The sequence below is a fragment of the Dermacentor albipictus genome, unplaced genomic scaffold (genome assembly GCF_038994185.2).
Source record: "Dermacentor albipictus isolate Rhodes 1998 colony unplaced genomic scaffold, USDA_Dalb.pri_finalv2 scaffold_28, whole genome shotgun sequence".
Lineage (NCBI taxonomy): Eukaryota > Metazoa > Arthropoda > Arachnida > Ixodida > Ixodidae > Dermacentor > Dermacentor albipictus.
In genome coordinates this window covers 2,401,522-2,418,401 of record NW_027225582.1, presented here as the reverse complement: position 1 = coordinate 2,418,401, position 16,880 = coordinate 2,401,522, and positions in this window count along the sequence as shown.

Genomic DNA, 16,880 nt, shown 5'->3' with positions numbered 1-16,880 from the left:
AGAAATCCTTACTTTTTTTTTCGTTTCTGCATCCGTTCTGCCTGCTTCTGCAGCAAGAACGTGAAGTGGGAAGGCAGATAAACAGAAATTAGGGGAGGTAGGTGGTAGCGTAATGGTTAGCGTGCCCATCTCCCAAATGCAAGATGTTGCATTTGGAAGATGGGCTCGAATCCCGGTGGTTTGTTTCTGAAGACACTTTTCTGTGCTCTCTAGTGACTGCGTAACTCAGAATGAGGTGGCAGCCTGGCGACAATGGTCGCCGTAAACGTAACAGAATAAGCGGGCGTGCAAGGTCACACCTAAAGCCGAAAGCACATTCAGAGGAAATACGCTATGCTCTTGTCGAGAAAAAAAAAGAAACGTGATGAGTAAGGAGCGGTGTTGATGAGCGAGGCTGTACGCAGATAATGTCACCGTAGATAGAACGACGCTCCAATCCCGGTGCTCAGCGGAAATATACATCGACAGCGTGTCAACTAGCGTGTAATTGATGCTTCATTAAGGTCGTTGCGTGTTTATGTTGTGTCTAGCAGGAGTGAGTAGTGTAAGAGATGACACTGGAGAGAAGGCGGTGAGCGAAGTCCGCGAAAGTAATTGAGGATAGCCATATTGAACGTCGACGCCATGCTGAATAAAGCCTGCGACTTCAGTTTCGCAGCCGCCAGAAAAGCTTGAGTGTTAGCACACCGCTGGGCGTATTTGTTAAAAACAGCGATAAACACACACCGTGCGGAAGGAAACAGAGAAAAGGGATGGGACGTAGTGAGCTGGCTGCCCTTTTCGAGCTCTGGCATAGTTTGAAAATGAATGTGCCGAAGTATGTCGCACAAAATAGTATATGTCAACCCAAATGAATCAGCGTGGTCATACTTGCTCGACACGCCATGGTGGTCTGCCACCATGACATCATGAAGTTGCAGCAATGAGAGTTTTAAATTGGGTACTTGAGAATAAGAACGAGCACATCAGAGACGTCCGAGGGACATTTTTAGGGTGCAAGAGGACATCGCCCCCACCCCCCCCCTTCCCCCCCCCAAAAGAAAAATACATCATGAATGTAAGCTTACGAATAGGAACATCATAAGATCGAGCACTACGGTGCATGATGATCTTGTTTAGGATGACTTCAGCATTTCATTCGGCGTTTATTTCTGAGAAAACGAGTTGAAGTTCCGTTCTTTGCATCACAATGGCAGGCGTAATCAGGCAAACATTGACAGCATTTTATTAGAGAGTGCCTGTCTACTTGGGGAGATTACGTATGAAAATAACAACAAACACAGAAAGCTTTGCTTACATCGATTCGCACATACATGGGATCCGCATAATTTTTTACGATCAATTTAAATGCTTACGAATGGCGCTCATTAACGCAATATTTCATTCCCAGGGAGCAAAAGCGGCTGTTGTATCCACAGCAGAATTGATTTAAATGGCTTTAATCCCATGGACACTATATCGTTGTCAACTTCCGTGAGATTGGAGTCGTGAAAATGGGATACAGTTGAGAGGGAAATCAGGAGGTTGATCAACAGCAACAAGGCAGAAGCTTGCACAAGACCTTAGGCAGAAAAATTGACTTTTTGAGCAGCTTGGTCAGGGGGCCGCGCAATGGTTTCCACGTCTATTAAATATCCTCCAAAATATTAACAGAGGCCGAGAAAAATGCGGGCATTTTCGGAAAGGTGAAACCTCTGAAAATTTCAGGGCAGGAATAGCCTAAATATAAAAGATGACTCAAAAATAGGAAACCATAACGTTGACATGGTCGCCACATTTTGGCAAAAATAAATTGGCAGTTGAAACAGTTCAGCTGAAACACAATAGTGCGAAGTAAGGCGAGAATGTCGGCAAGTGTTGAACAAAGGTCAAGTAGGTCCTGTGGCCGACGCCAGGGCCCGGCAGCTGTCAAGCGACGGCACGTATTAGCGAGATGCCTGGTCGTCAGTAGTTACAGTATGATTCGGGTCGGAAATATTGGACGCGGACTCGATCACATTGAATGCAGTGCATTGTTCGGTGTCATTCTTCGAATGATGGTACCGATTCTCGCGCGATGAGGATGGGAACAAATTGTCTCACGTGCCTGCTGTCACCTTCCTTTTACTGCCAACATTCCTTCCCCTCCGTAGTTGCTTAGCTTTTATTGGGTTCGGCTGCTAATGACGAGGTCTCGGGATTGAATCCCAACCACGGCAGCCGTATTTCAAAGGGTGTGAAATGCGAAAACACCCGTATACTTAGGGTTAGGGGCACGTTAAAAAATCGCAAGTGGTCTAAATTATTCCTGAATCCTCCACTACGGCGTGCCTCATGATGAAATCGTGGTTTTGGCAAGTAAAACGGCCAAATGTGTTATGTAACATTCGTTAAGCTTGTCCTGGGCAGTCGCATGACTCTTGAATACAATTAGGTGCCAACAGTTGTGGGCGAGGTCTTTGACTATGTGGATAGCCTTTATGGCGTTCTATAGCTGCTAGTCTACGTTGCGGTTATATAACAACTGCGGAACGGCAACGTGGTAGAGAATGCGGAGAACATACAAATCCCGCATATATTCATCATCATCATCATCATCATCATCATCATCATCATCATCAGCCTAATTACGCCCACTGCAGGGCAAAGGCCTCTCCCATACTTCTCCAACTACCCCGGTCATGTACTAATTGTGGCCATGTTGTCCCTGCAAACGTCTTAATGTCATCCGCCCACCTAACTTTCTGCCGCCCCCTGCTACGCTTCCCTTCGCTTGGAATCCAGTCCGTAACCCTTAATGACCATCGGTTATCTTCCCTCCTCATTACATGTCCGGCCAATGCACATTTCTTTTTCTTGATTTCAACTAAGATGTCATTTACCCGCGTTTGTTGCCTCACCCAATCTGCTCTTTTCTTTTCCCTTAACGTTACACCCATCATTCTTCTTTCCATAGCTCGTTGCGTCGTCCTCAATTTCAGCAGAACCCTTTTCGTAAGCCTCCAGGTTTCTGCCCCATATGTGAGTACTGGTAACACACAGCTGTTATACACTTTCCTTTTGAGGGATAGTGACAACCTGCTGTTCATGAATTGAGAATGCCTGCCAAACGCACCCCAGCCCATTCTTATTCTTCTGGTTATTTCAGTCTCATGATCCGGATCCGTGGTCACTACCTGCCCTAAGTAGATGTATTCCCTTACCACTTCCTGTGCCTCGCTACCTATCGTAAACTGCTGTTCTCTTCCGAGACTGTTAAACATTACTTTAGTTTTCTGCAGATTAATTTTAACACCCACCTTTCTGCTTTGCCTCTCCAGGTTAGTGAGCATGCATTGCAATTGGTCTCCTGAGTTACTAAGCAAGGCAATATCATCAGCGAATCGCAAGTTGCTAAGGTATTCTCCATCAACTTTTATCCCCAATTTTGCCCACTCCAGGTCTCTGAATACCTCCTGTAAACATGCTGTGAATAGCATTGGAGAGATCGTATCTCCCTGTCTGACGCCTTTCTTTATTGGGATTTTGTTGCTTTCTTTGTGGAGGACTACGGTGGCTGTGGAGCCACTATAGATATCTTCCAGTATTTTTACATACGGCTCATCTACACCCTGATTCCGTAATGCCTCCATGACTGCTGAGGTTTCGACTGAATCAAACGCTTTCTCGTAATCAATGAAAGCTATATATAAGGGTTGGTTATATTCTGCACATTTCTCTATCACTTGATTGATAGTGTGAATATGGTCTATTGTTGAGTAGCCTTTACGGAATCCTCCCTGGTCCTTTGGTTGACAGAAGTCTAAGGTGTTCCTGATTCTATTTGCGATTACCTTGGTAAATACTTTGTAGGCAACGGACAGTAAGCTGATCGGTCTATAATTTTTCAAGTCTTTGGCGTCCCCTTTCTTATGGATTAGCATTATGCTAGCGTACTTCCAAGATTCCGGTACGCTCGAGGTTACGAGGCATTTCGTATACAGGGTGGCCAGTTTCTCTAGAACGACCTGACCACCATCCCTCAACAAATCTGCTGTTGCCTGATCCTCCCCAGCTGCCTTCCCCCTTTGCATAAATCCCAAGGCTTTCTTTACTTCTTCTGGCGTTACCTGTGGGATTCCGAATTCCTCTAGGCTATTCTCTCTTCCACTATCTTTGTGGGTGCCACTGGTACTGTATAAATCTCTATAGAACTCCTCAGCCACTTGAACTATCTCATCCATATTAGTAACGATATTGCCGGCTTTGTCTCTTAACGCACACATCTGATTCTTGCCTAATCCTAGTTTCTTCTTCACTGCTTTTAGGCTTCCTCCGTTCCTCAAAGCCTGTTCAATTCTATCCATAATATAGTTCCTTATGCCCGCTGTCTTACGCTTGTTGATTAACTTAGAAAGTTCTGCAAGTTATATTCTAGCAGTAGGATTAGAGGCTTTTCATACATTGGCGTTTCTTGATCAGATCTTTCATCTCTTGCGATAGCTTACTGGTTTCCTGTCTAACGACGTTACCACCGACTTCTATTGCGCACTCATTAATGTTGCCCATGAGATTGTCGTTCATTGCTTCAACACTAAGGTCCTCTTCCTGAGTAACAGCCGAATACCTGTTCTGTAGCTTGATCCGGTATTCCTCTAGTTTCCCTCTTACCGCTAACTCATTGATTGGCTTCTTGTGTACAAGTTTCTTCCGTTCCCTCCTCAAGTGTAGGCTAATTCGACTTCTTACCATCCTATGGTCACTGCAGCGTATTTACTGTACGATAACTATAAACAGCGTTCTTGCTTCACGCGCGTGTATAACCGCCATAGGAGACTGCTTTGGAAACTAAATGCAAGTGCTGTATATGTCGTACCCAAGGGTGTACCTGGCCTGGTGGCCAGTAAATGTGACGTAATATTGAGAGCAGCTTCGGCCATAGCATGCTAATGGACGACGACACAGACTGAAGTGACAAGCGCAAGAGTGGACAGGGGACGCTAAAGAGGCTACACGGACAAGCGCCCAGTTGGAAGTTTGCGCTTATCCTTGTCGCCTCTTTAGTTTCCCGCGTCCACTTTGTATCCGGTAGATAAGCTGAAGTGATACGTGCATGCGTGTAGCATCTTCGGCGCATGCTTGCCACTTGTGTGCCTTTTCCTGTGCTGGGTATAAAACGAGCACGAATAAACGCTTGGGTGTCTTCGTTTGCTGAGAACTGGTCCGGGATGTTACCCTGTCTACATTGCTAACGATACATGGTGTCAGAAGTCACGCCCATATTGCTCACGCACGGTAAAGCAGCGTGCAACTTGTGAAGCCACCGAAGCCGCTACACTTCACCGGCAAAATCAGTAAGCAATGGGAGCTTTTCAAACAAAAGTTCGAACTTTTCTTGGTTGCCTGCGAGCCCGACAAGAAGCCTGGACCGGATGCCTCAAAGATTTCTTTACTGCTAACTGTGGCAGGCGACGATGCACTGGAAATTTACTTCACCTTCGGGGACCATGAGAGCCGGGAAGGTTACGCAACTGTCATAGCCAAGTTCGACCCCTTACTGCGCAGAACACAGGATCGCAAGCCAACCTCGTGCCATTGTCTGCCTACAAAAACCTGCAGCCGAGGATACCCTTGGCTAGAAGCAACTGTATCCGACTATCTTACAACGGAGGAGTCATCAAGCATCTCGGAGTCATGACTACCATGGTGGCCGCGGAAGCAAGATGGCAAAGATTAATTTCTTCGTCGTGAAGAACCGACATGCCATACCTGGACTGCGAGCCAGCGAACTGCTTAGACCGTTCTCGCACACAGCAAACGACATCGGAATAAGCAACAGCAACGCAGTTGTCCAAGAGTTTCAACGACTTTTTTCTGGGACTGGATGTATGAAGCAACCATACCGCATGGTTCTTTGAGAATATGCGCTGCCAGTCGTCCAGACAGCCCATCATGTGCCCCTTTCCTTGAAGGAGCCTCTGCGCGAAGAACTTGCCCACATGGTCAAAGCCGCATTGTAGCCAAACAAGAGCAGTCGACGGACTGGGTGAGTCATTTTGTTCTTGTCAGAAAAAAGGACGGAAAACTGCGGTTATGCATGGACCCGAGGAAAATTAATGACGGCCTCAAGCGCGAGCACTATGAAATGCCGCGTCGAGGAGATATTGAATCGGAATTACCTGGAGCACGTTTCTTTCGCGCCTTAACGCCAACTCGCGGTTTCACCAGACCCCACTGCATGATCAAACATCAACAATTTGTATGTTCGCGACTCCCTTCGGTCGTTACCGCTTTTTGAGGCTGCCCTTCGGTGTAGCATACGCCCCAGAAGTGCTTCAAAAGGCGGCCCTTAGCGAAATGTTCGAGACACTGCCAGGAGTGCGAGTGTACGTTGATGACGTCATCGTGTGGGGTGCCACAAGACAAGAGCACGATCAGAGGTTACGAGCGGTACTAGAAGCAGCACAGAAAGCTGGTCTAACCGTTAATGCAGACAAGTTCAGCATTGGCGTGCACAAGGGTTTTTTTTTCTTGGCGACGTTATTCCGGTCGACGGCATTCGCCCAAATCCTATCCTGGTCAGCTGTTAAGTATGCCACCGCCGACTGACAAGCAAACAGTGCAGCGCATGCTCGGTGTGGTAAACTATTCAAGTGTTCCTGCCATCAATTACAGACCTAACGAAACTGCTTCGCGACTTGATAAAGAAAGACCGTATCTTTGAGTGGACGGAAAACCACGAAAAAGAATGGAAAATGATTTGTGACAGTCTGAGCAAAGATCCTGTGCTGGCGATTTTCGATCCTAAACGGATTACGAAGATAACATCCGATGCTTCGCAAAATGGAATAGGCTCGGCTCTATGGCAGCTTCATGAGGGTTCTTGGAAGCCCATTGCTTATGCCTCGCGCGTCTTAACCGAAGCGCAACGTAGATATTACCAGATAGAAAAAGAGGCTATGGCTGTTGCATTCGGGTGGGAAAAGTTTTGCCATTTTGTGTACGGACGTAATGTTGTCCTCGATACAGACCATCAACCCTTAATACCGATCCCGGAGAAGCCAATTGGAGAAATGTCACCCAGACTGCAGCGATTTTGTCTTCGTTTGCTTAGCTACCACTACAAACTCCAATTTGTTCCAGGAAAATGCTTGGTGGTCGCTGACATGCTGTCTCGAGCATCCGCTGAAAACCCAGAAGCAAACATCGGCGATGACGTGGAAGTTCACACGGTAAGTGTTTTGTCATCACTTGTGAGCGAGGAAACCTTGAAGCGCTTGGAAGAAGAAACTAGCAAGGACGACTAGAGTCAAGTCATTCATTGCTTGGAAAGCAGTTGTCCACACCCTAGGACACTAAACTCCTTCGAAAGTCAATTGGATACCGTCAAGCATGCGCCCTGAGCTACTTCGAATAATTCACGAAGGCCACTTGGGAATAAATAAAGGCAAATCTCGAGCGCGTAAGTTGCTGTTTTGGCCTGGTCTCGATGCTGATATTGAAGCACACATCAAGAGGTGCGCAGTCTGTCAGAAGTATGCATATCGGCAGCAAAATGAACCGCTCATGGACCGCCCAGTGCCTGAACATGCATGGTACCGAGTAGGTGTCGATATTTTTCAGTGGGCCGGAAAATCGTACCTGTGTGTTTTTGACGCGTTATCTTACTTTCCGGAGGTGGAACTTCTAAGTGACACAACGACGGCCACAGTTGTGAGAAAGCTCAGCGCAGTGTTTGCACGGTATGGAATACCCATTGAAGTGTGCACAGACTATGGTCCGCAGTTTGTGAGTCATGAGTTTTCACTGTTTGTCAAGAAGTACGATTTTAAACACATTACATCCAGCCCGCGGTTTCATCGCTCGAATGGCCTCGCAGAAGGCGTTCGAATAGTAAAGCGAATTTTAAAGAACACGTCGGAGATGAACGAGTATTTGTGGCTTCGATTGCTCGCTTACAGGAGCAGTCCGCTAGAAGACGGTCAGTCGCCTGGAGAGTTGCTTCAGGGCAGCCGACTTCGCACAACTCTCCCAGACTTTAACGAAGCTCACAGACAGTCGCTAAAGAAACATGAACAGTACCGCACCCCAAGACGCAGTCTTTCACCGCTACAAAAAGGCCAGGTTGTCAGAGTACGAGCAGACTCGTGGTCACCGAAAGCAAAGATTCTTAATGCAACGGCCCAACCAAGGTCGTACCGGGTCGCCACTGAAGACGGCGTCGTTTTGCGACGCACCCGACAAATCTCATGGCTACGGCTGGGCCTTTCAGCGTTGCGCCTAGTGATGACGACATACCAGACGACAGCCACGAGAACGGGTCCCTTTGCCTGGTACAACCAAACAACGAAAGTGCTTCCGCCATTACGCCACTGACACGAGAACCAAGAAGATCCCAGCGCGAAAAAATACAACCACAGCGGTTGAGATATGACCACAATTTCGTGCAAGTTCCGTGAGCTCTATACCTTCTGAACTGTGTACGCGAACTTTAATCGGTGACGGTGCTGTGTATTCTTCTGAGCGCATTTGTTCATTAAAATGTTATAGTTGTTTAGTTTCCATCCAAGAAAGGAAGATGTATCAGGTAGATAAGCTGAAGTGATACGTGCATGCATGTAGAACTTTCGGATTCTCATTTGGGATTCGGGATGCGTCGATATAAAATATATATATATTTCTTATCTAAGCCTAAATGACAGCGATATAGGCGATGTGAGTTACGGTAGCCCGTTGGTTTGAACTAACGACGCTCTTCATGCAGCACTTTCGCCTTACGCCTGTTTGCGAACGGGAATAAAAGACAGGAGGGTAACACGCCTTCCTGAAATGAAACATTCGGAATAAATATTCGTTTGACGGTTGGACATATGTCAAGGGCCCCCGATATGAACCACCTGCAAGTCGGTATTAGCTTGCAAAGGGGAACTCAGATGAAACGTTGTCAAGCGGATAGGCTTTTAATTATCATAAGGATATCTTTATTGAAATTCCTTAAGATGAGGTGAAAGCCGACTAATAAGCATTTAACTTTTCTGTGTTATGAAGACCTCATGTTAATATAAGGTTTGCTGTCTTGTACAGCCTCCTAAATTAAAAAGTGAGTTATAAATAACAAATTGTTGCGGTAAATGTGTAAACGCAGACGCCAAGAAGAGTGCTAGCCCGTTTCCCAGTATTCACTCCATGAAAATAGAGAACGTCTATGCTCTCACCCGTTGGCGTGATGTGAAGAACAAAACACTTCCAAAAGAGTGAGTCCAGAGTATAACATATTATAAGAGGTGAGCTTGCGCTGGAAAATGCTCAAAACCCAACGATGGCTGCGCGTATAGTGCTTCCTCTGGATCTAATCTACGGAAAAAGATATCGGTTCATCAGATTGGAATGCCCGTACATCGCAGCGCAATTCCGGGTCCTCAAGTGTGGTGGAGAATGTGCGCCAGTATTCGCTTCACGTGCGCAATCTGATAAGATAATGCCCTTTCTCTGTTGAATCCGTGACAACATATGCGATATTAGAAACACATGCAGGTGCGTTTTGAGCTAACCTACAACTTTGGAAGAGTGATTAAACGCTAAAAAAAGCTTCCCCCCCCCTGAAAAAAAAAGAAGAGAATACAGTTGCTTTTAATTCTAGCTGAAACATAGGGCCCGTGGTAAAAAGGGCCACCAAGGACTGCACAGCGGTGCCGATATGCAGAAACTTCAAGAGCTAAACACTTTCCAATTACTGGTACTTATCAAACCAGCATCTTGTAGTTCAATGTAGCCCAGTAGTTCAGGGGCCAGTTCCACCACGGGTGCTGTGTCGGAGCTCATATTTCATGTCAGCATTAATTGTCACATTATCAAAGCATTTTTTCTTTAGATATTAACATTAGACAGCCAAAATGCATGCAGCGAAACCATCATCCTAATACTTCAGTACTTTTCCTTCTAACGTACATGACCGCACTGATCCATATGTTACAAAGTACTGAAAATATTTCCAATGCTCTCCCCCAGGCAGCTGTTTTTATTCCTGATGATGGCACGAAACCGAGCTTGATGTCACCAGCGCTCAGAAATCTAAACAGGAGCGTGGACAATGTTCTCGCTGACCCTGTGTGGTGTACCGTAGTGCTGAGAATAGTCCATTGTAAAGGCAGAAGTGCATGGTTGGGTACATATGCTTAAGAGGAAGCTTTAGCTCGGATGCTCCTATCTAAATACATGTAAAAGCAGAATTCGTTTTTCTCGGCAATCAGTGCGCCAAATTTGACGAGGTCTGTTGCATTTAAAAGAAGGACTTAATATCTAGTGACTGGTACTTTTAGGTTTTCGATTGACGTCACGAAGTTCTTATAAAATATTGGCGAAAATTGAGAATTTTCAGAAAACGAGGCTATCAATTTACAGCTCCCTAACTCAGCAATGAAACATGATATCACAATACTGTGAATTGCATCTGCGGACAAAATTGATATTTTACACATGCATGTAAAGAAATTCAGTATAATGGAAATACAGATCTTAAATTATGGGGTTTAACGTGCCAAAACCACTTGCTGATTATGAGGCACGCCGTAGTGGAGGACTCCGGAAATTTTGACCACCTGGGGTTCTTTACCGTGCACCTAAATCTAAGTACACGGATGTTTTCGCACTTCGCCCCCACCGAAATGCGGTCGCCGTGGCCGGGATTCCATCCCGCGACCTCGTGCTCAGCAGCCCAACACCATAGCCACTGAGCAACCGCGGCGACTAAATACAGATCTTGCAGAAACCGTCATACACAACGTAACAAATCCGCGTAGGACAAAAATTGAAAAAAAAAAACTTGTCCACTTTGAATGACGCAATGGAAGCTGTTTACAGAACCGCGATATCTGTTCTTTATGCAGGGATATTTATTTATAAACTTCGTGTGTCTATTATTTTCGAAACATCGAATTTTTTAGAATTCTTTGTACAAATTTAAGACCCTAAATCAATATTCCGCTTCCAGCCGTCGCTAGAATTTAACTTACTCTCTCAAATGGAAAACATTTCATTGAAATTGGTCGAAGGGTAATTTCAGAAAAACTTTTTTGCGTTTTACTTGTATATGAATAGGCAGCGTCGAAGTTGGGCCCGAGATAAAGCTTCCTCTTAAGCTGATGAAGTTGATTTGCGCCAAGATAACCTGTCCGCACTTTCATACTTTATAAGAAGCCTACCGCACCATCAATGTGCCGGCTGCTTACAACTGCACGAAACAAAACTATTAAGCCAATACAAGCAATGGTGATGTAATTTTATCATGCGAGTGTTCAGATTTGTAACCTTTTGATGCGGAGTAAGTTGAGAAATTGTGTGCATAATTAACAAACCTACGTTACTTAACTTTCAGTAATTTATCTTGAATGGCTAAAGGAAATTAGCAGATTGGAGCCCATCCTCGAGATTATGCAGCCTAGCGAAGAAATTTCGTTTAAACATGCTTCTGTAAGAGCCATGCGTACAGAGAGAGAGAGAGAGAGAAAGAAACAACTTCATTTAGTCGCCTGCAGAAAGACACCATGACTAAATGGCGCCCGGACGCGGGCCCTGACGTCTTCTTAGCGGGTGGTCTTTACTCAACCTCAGCGCGTGTTACTCCCGCGGTCGGTCGCCCTGAGGGGTAATGTTCCGTCGGTTTCGCTTGGCCTTTGTCTTTCAAGAGCCGCTGAGACCTGCTGGACGGTCCAGGCTTGGCTTTCGTGGTCGTAGCATTCCACCGCAGCCGCGAGTCATGGCGGAATCATTGTACTTCTCGAAGCTTCGTTGGGGAACTTGGTGCAATCCCATAGGATGTGCGTCAGGGTGGCCCACTCCCGCTGGCGCACGCGGTACACATCACTCACATAAAATTTCGGGTACAGATGATTTATGAACACTGGGAAGGGTAAGGAACCAGTTCAGATTGTCTGAACACCACTGCCTCCGCTCGGCTCAGCCCCGCGTGTGGGGGTGGGACAGTCTTTCGAGCCAGGTGGTGGAACTGTGTAAGTTCGCTGAACGTCGTCATGCGGTCTTTGGCACTACACCACGTTGGACGGTCGGTTGCAGCGGAACGGTTGGTTAGCGCTCGCGCCACTGCCTGTGCCGTCTCGTTGTGGTTATGGTGCTTCTTCGACGCATCCTTGTCCGCGTGCGCCGGGAACCACGTGATTTAACATACCTATTGTCTCGTTGCAGGTCCGGCGAGCACAGAACGCGAACCACCTCACCCCACAATTCGCCCTTGGCATAATTCCGCACTGCACTTCGCGAATCACAAAACATCGTCTGGCTCCCGGGGTCGGCAATGGCCAGAGCAATGGCCACCTCCTCCGCCTGACACGCCTCGCGGACCCGTAAGCTCGCCGCTGCCCTCGTCGTGCCGGACGACGCCTCGATGACGGTAGCTACGAACGCCGCGCAGTTTCCCTGGTATTCTGCCGCATCCACGAACCTTGCGTGCTCGTCTTTGGCGTGAAAATCGATGAGGGCCTTGGCCCTCGCCGCTCTTCTCTCCTTGTTAAACTCCGGGTCCATGTTTCTCGGGATGAGGTCTACCCGAATCCGGCGCTGGGTCCAGTCTGGGACAGAAACGTCGCTACTCGCCTTTTTCGCCCCGGGCGTGAAGCCCAAGTATTGAAGTACGCGCCTGCCGGCTTCGGTCATAGAGAGCCGCTCCAACTGGGCGGTTCGTCACGCTTCCGCAATTTCCTCGAGGGTATTGTGTACCCCTAGGCTCAGGGGCCTGTTGGTTGTCGTACACTCGAATAGCCCGAGCACTCCCTTGTAAGCTCGGCGTATCAGGGCGTTGATCTTATTCTTTTCACACTGCATCCACTTGTGGAAGGCTGCAACGTAGGTGACGTGGCTGATTACGAAGGAGTCCACAAGCCGAATCAAGCTTTCCTCCTTCATCCCGTCCTTGCGGTTGGCGACCCGTCTGATGAGACGCATTGCGTTGGTAATCTTGGCTGTAAGGCGGGAAATGGTCTCGCCGTTGCCCCTTCGCTTGTCTCTAATCATGCCGAGCACCCGGATTTTGCCGACCTCCGAGATCACTTGGCCGTTCCTCGTCACGATCTTGATGGCCTCGTAATCCCTTGGTTCGCTCTTGTTACGTCTGACGTACTTCGGTGGTAACACCAGCAGTTCTGACTTGCTTGGTGAGCAGATCAAACCGGAATCGTTCAGCTGGTCTTCGATCGCGTCGACGGCTTCTTGCAGCGTGGTCTCAATGTGACCGTCGCTGCCTCCCGGAACGCAAAACGTCACGCCATCGGCGTAGATGGTGGGCCGGACGCCCTCGACGCGAGAGAGTCTCTTGGCCACCCCGATGATAAAGGGGTTGAATAACAACGGCGAGATGACCAAACCCTAGGGTGTCCCGACACTGCCGAGCCTCTTCTCTTGGAGCCGTAAATCGCCGGCTCAGAGCTCGGTAGTCCGCCCGATCAGAAAGTCCTTCATGTAATTGTACGTTCTTGCGTCCATGTTGAGTCTGGACACCTGGGCTAGGATCACAGAGTGCTTCACCTTGTCGAAGGCGCTCTGCAGGTCCAGCCCCAGAATGGCCTTGTTGTCTTTCGTTAGGGTGTCATCATCAATGATATGTTTCTTCAACAGAATCATCGCGTCCTGGGTGCCGAGGGAATGCCGGAACCTGATGATCGTGGTGGGGTATAGTCCCTACTCCTCCAGGTAATCCTGCCACCTACACAAGAGGACGTGCTCCAACGCCTTGCCCACGCAGGACGTGAGCGAGGTGGGCAGGAGGTTGTCCGTGTTCGGTGGCTTGCCTGGTTTGGGGATGAGGATGGTCTTGACAGTCTTCCACTGCTGGGGCAGTGACCCCGCCCTCCAGCACTTGTTTTAATAACCTGTAAGGTTTTTGATGGCCACATCGCTGATGTTCTTGAGCGCTCTGTTCGAGATGTGATCCGGGCCGGCCGCCGACTTGCTGTTTAGTTCGTGCAGGGCCGCTCGCACCTCATCGACGCTGATGTCGCATGCAAACAAAAATTTTCTAAGTAAATGCTCTTGGAAGGCGTAACTGACACAGAAAAAGAACATATGTAAAGTCACAGAACAGCACTTCAAGACGGCACACAAAGGAGGAACCACACACAAACTGCGCTAACAATTTGAAGCGCTGTTCTTTCTGTGATAACGAAACAACTAGCCCGTCAGTCGTTACTTACAAACCTTTAAATTCAACCTGACCGCACCTAGCCTTTTGTGATGCTGCCATCAATAGTATAGCCCCGTGAGCATGTTCTTTGTGGCCGGCCAGTCCGCTTTCGATTTTTATTCACGCAGTTCTGTCGAAGACAAGCAGTTTAAGTTTTTATTGTCAGTATAGCAGCGAACGTGTGCCGCCGAAAGCTCGCTTGGTCGCAGAAGCAATGCATGAAGCAATGATCGTGCAGATACAGCGCATCGCTGGCATCAAGACAATGCGCAGCCGCCGAGGAAAGGAAGATAACAAAAGTGAACAACTGGGTAGCTTCACACGGAGCCATGGCGATGTTGACGGGGCCAATGTGACGAAATCTAGGGCGCCGGTATTGACTTTATTTCGTTTATTATATATATATATATATATATATATATATATATATATATATATATATATATATATATATATCGGAGCCGTTAAGAGGAAGTCCTACCTCGGGCGCAACTCCGGCGCGGCCTATTCAAGTGGACGTAAAACACCGAAGCGCTTTCCTCAGATAACCCCTGGCCCAATTTTACTGCAATTTGCTGGATTCTAGAGAGACAGGTAAATTCTAGTGACTTTTGGAAGCGGCCTTTCCATTTAGGGCCTGTATGTTCTTAGAAGAATTTTAGATTCAAAAGTGCGAAAAAGATAGAAGCGCGAAGCTTACAAAGTAATAGCTCCGCATCATATATCACGGTTCATCATATCATCAATATATCACGGTTCTGTAAACGGCGTCCATTAGAATGTTCAAAGCGGACAAATTCAATATGTCAATTCATATCTTACGTGAATTCGTTGCATTGTGTACAAGGGTTCTGCAATAACTGTATTTCCATATTACTAATTTTATTTTGAGATTCATGTGTAATATATTATTTTGCCCGCTTTAGATGTGCTCTAAGATCTATTGCACAGAATTGGGATATCATTTTTCATTGCCGAAAGACAGAGTGTTAAACTTGAAGGTTTCGTTTTCAGAAAATTTGCGACTTTTGCCAATTTTCAATAAAAAAATAATGACCTAAATCAAAAGTTCGAAAGCAAGTCACTAGATTTTACGTTTTTCTTTGAAGTGCAAGAAACCTTGTTAAATTTGGTGCAGTGGTTTCCGAGAAAAACGAATTCTCCTTTTACGTATATTTAGATAAAATCACCCGAGCTCAAGCTTCCTCTTAAGGGCTACTTTCTCCACTATCGTGTCCGCGTGTAGAACAAAATCCCGAAGATAGTACAATGCCGGACTGACCTGCCGCGGCGGTGAAGCAGGCGTTAAGCACTCGCCATGCGTGGGCCGATCCCGTACCTAGTGCAAAATCGACCCGACCCGCTGCGGCGGTGAAGCAGGCGTTAAGCACTCCCCATGCGTGGGCCGATCCCGAACCTAGTGCAATACCGACCGGACTCGCGGTGCCGGTGAAGCAGGCGTTAAGCACTCCCCATGCGTGGGCCGATCGCGAAGATAGTGCAATAGCGGGCCAACCCCTGGCGGAGGTGCAGTTCGCCATTAAGGGGCCCACATACATCGCTTTGCTGGTCATCGTTCGTCAGTGGAAGAGCACTGAAATTGTTTTCTTATCCACGTTTGTCCTGCATGCACCTGCGATAAAAAGAAGCAGGTATGCATGGAACATCTAAGACGGCGGCGGCAGGTGGTACCACAGAAGTTAGCATGCCCAGCCCCTGCACATACTTATATCTGTATTGACATGGGTTCGTGGTAGTGATAGCGACCAAAGCTCGCCTTTTTCTGCGCGCTCTGGTGATTGTGAAACTAAGGATGAGGTTAGCATGCCCAGCCACTGAATGCTAATTGCAGCAGTTATGAGTGGTGGAATCCTGCTGGGGCTGATGGTGAAGAAAGCTTCCTTTCTCTGTCTGCTCAAACGATGTTGAAGCTAAAAATTAGGAGGAGGCCTGACGGACACAACGTTGATGGTCACCATAAGAGAATGGATGGACGACCTGCGGGAAGGACAAAGCACACCAAGTTTTTAGCACTTGTCCTACAGTAAAGCGCTACAATGGCTAGTATGCCCTCATTGTTATGGTCGACCGAACTCCTTCTCACTGCTAACACGGCACTGATGCTTAGAATATCCTCCGTTCGCAGACACTTCGCCACACTGAAATTAGCAAAACAATACCAGTTTATTAAAGTGCGTGCGCCAATTATCTGGTCTCCTTCTCGTGTGTGTGGAGGGCATAAAGGTCCTGGTAATGAAACGGTAGTATCGGCGCTTTTGCTGCAGTTGAACACAAACAAAATTCGTTGAAGTGATCGGACAGCGGCAGACCAGTCGAGAAGACCAATACGCAAATTAAAAAAAAACATCGCTGGTTTCAGATTTTCCAATCTACTTTGCGCTTAGCTACCAACTGTAATTTTTTTTTCTTTCTGTGCTCTAATGAAGAAGAAAACTCCACATCACTACAATATCAACAACAGCACACAACATAGACTGGCTTTGAAGCTGTGACCACGCACCGCACTTTTGTACATTCAGCACATGTAGTACTGGGGCAACACGTTTGAGAAAAATGATTAGGTTTTCGGTCAAAGCATTGTGACAGGCGGGAAGAAATTGTTGTCATGCCTGTTCGAAACAATACCATCTGAAATCTTATTTACTTATATATATATTTTGTTAAAAATCACTATAACCATTTATACACTTGCTTCTTATGAGTTATATGC